Here is a 2,765-nt window from a genome sequence, read left to right on the forward strand (position 1 = left end):
ACTTTGCTATGAGACATGAAATTGAGTTTAGGTGTATCCTGTTTCCATTGATCATCCTTGAGATGTTTCTACAACTTGTTTGGAGACCACCTGTGGTAAATTCAATTGATTGGACATGATTTGGAAAGGCTCACAGCTGTCTAAGGTCCAACAGATGACAGTACATGTCAGAGCAAAAACCAAGCCATGAGGTCGAAGGAATTGTCCTAAGAGCTCCGAGACAGGATTGTGTTGAGGCACAGATCTTGGGAAGCGTACCAAAAATGGTCTGCATCATTGAAGGTTCCCAAGAACACAGTGGCTGTCTTTCATTCTTAGAGACTCTTCCTAGAGCTGGCTGCCTGGCCAAACTGAGCAATCGGGGGGAAAACGACCTTGGAGGTGATCAAGAACTTGATGTTCACTCTGACAGAGCTCCAGAGTTCCTCTGTGGAGATGGGAGAACCTTCCAGAATGACAAGCATCTCTGCAGCACTCCACCAATTAGGCCTTTATGGTAGAGTGGCCTGACGGAAGCCACTCTTCAGTAAAAGACACATGACAGCATTGTTGGGAGTTTGCCAAAAGGCACATAAAGGACTCTCAGACCATGAGAGACAAGATAGATATCTTTGGCCTGAATGCCAAGCATCACGTCTGGAGGAAACCAGGCACCGCTCATCAGCTGGCCAATTCCATCCCTACGGTGAAGCATGGTGGTGGCAGCATCATGCTCTGGGGATGTTTTTCAGCGGCAGGGACTGAGAGACTAGTCAGCTTCGAGGGAAAAATAAACAGAGCAAAGGTCAGAGAGATCTTAGATCAAAACCTGCTCCAGAGCGCTCGGGGCCTCAGACTGGGTCGAAGGATCCAACAGGACAACGACCCTAAGCACACAGCCAAGACAACGCAGGAGTGGCTTTGGGAAAAGTCTCAATGTCCTTGAGTGGCCCAGTCAGAGCCCAGACTTGAACCTGATCTAACATCTCTGGAGAGACCTGAAAATAGCTGTGCATCGAGGCTCCCCATCCAACCTGACAGATCTTGAGAGGATCTGCAGAGAAGAATGGGAGAAACTCCCCAAATACAGGTGTGCCAAGCGTGTAGTGTCATACTCAAGAAGACTCGAGGCTGTAATCGCTGTCAAAGGTGCTTCAACAAAGTACTGAGTAAAGGTCTGAATACTTATGTAAATGTGATATTTTTTATTTTATACATTAGCAAACATTTCTAAAAACCTCTTTTTGCTTTGTCATTGTACGGTATTGTGTTTAGAATAAGGCTGTAATGTAACAAAGGGGAAAAAGTGAATGGGTCTGCATGCTTTCCAAATGCACTGTATTTAAACGATAACTCAGTAAAATACCCTATAATGACAAAGCAAAAAAAGGTTTTTAAAGAAATGTTCTGTTTATTTATTTTTTCCAGTGTATGTTTGCACCATGTTACTGGAGGAGAATGGATACAAAGAAATATCTCGAGCCCCCTCAATTGATAAGCATGCACTTTATACGTACAGTTCATGTTGTGACCAGCAGATGGCGGTATTGTTCAACAGGATTAAGGATGATTGTTTTTCTACTGATTTACTTGTGATTATTACTTTCCCAGTGACTTTCTCAAAGCAATGTTAAGTGAAATGCAGCATTTCACAAAAACAAACCAATATTTGTGTAAATCCATCAACTTTTTAAATTTGACATTCATCTAAGAGGTATCAAAAATTCTACTTTGCATAGCTGTTTTGGAGGATAATTTAGGGATCCCCAAATCCACCTTTCATCCGGATGGATACATCCTATTTTTTTTTCATCCAGTGCCCTTTTACTACACCGATTTCCCTTTGAATGGCAACCTATGGACAAAGGTCTGGTTGCCTGCACAGTGAAAAATTAGAATTCGTGGGAGGCTTGAAGGGAGGAGAAACCAAAGTGTAAGTTGTATCTATCCTCCCTGAAAAGAGGTCCTGACATTCACTTACTCTTTTCTCTCTTTCCAGTTTTTAGAGTCTGTTCTTTGAGCTGGGATAGAAAAGCAGTAGCAGTAGTGGTGATAGATCAGACTGCAGCACCATTGTCTCCCGGGCAGGTCACCAACCCCTAGGCTGGGAGTATGTATGTAGATGAGCCCAGGGCAGATGTCCACAAATATTTTGGGGTTTGTTGCGGGGAGTCCGCTGAACAAAAAGGGTTGTCCGTGCCTAACCCGAGGAGGTTCCTCTCCTTGGGGACTTCCTATTCTGTCTGGGTGCCAAATTCTTTCAGAGGAGAGGACCAAGCAAGGTTTTATACCATTAGGCTTGATATCAAGGAGAGTGCTGGAGTCGCAGTGGGAGAATGTGTACAGATGTCCCAGCAGAGTCACAAGTTCATGACCCTGGTGTGTTGCAGGCACACCCTCGTTGCATCTCATTATCAGGCTTTGGCTATAACCCTGCGTGATATTAGTATAGGGCCTGCAGGTGTACTGTTGCCCAAATCTAATGCTTCTTTCTTGATTGGCCTGTTGGGACAGCAGTGTAATGGTACAAGCACTATAATGCATGTTCAGTGGCTGTTCATGGGTTTTGCAGGTTTACAGAATCTACAGAATATTGGTTGTAAGTAAAAATCAAGAGGAACAATGTTATTCATTCGTTAATGGACATTTTGTGTGACAGAGAGGGAAGTTACATTAGAATTAGACTCTTGCTGGTCTTCCTGTAAACTATCATACTGTTATTGGAAACAAAGAGGGTTGATTACAAGCATTTGCCCCCAAAATCCTCCTAAAATCAGTCACTCCAA

The sequence above is a fragment of the Oncorhynchus nerka genome, linkage group LG6 (assembly GCF_034236695.1).
Source record: "Oncorhynchus nerka isolate Pitt River linkage group LG6, Oner_Uvic_2.0, whole genome shotgun sequence".
NCBI lineage: Eukaryota > Metazoa > Chordata > Actinopteri > Salmoniformes > Salmonidae > Oncorhynchus > Oncorhynchus nerka.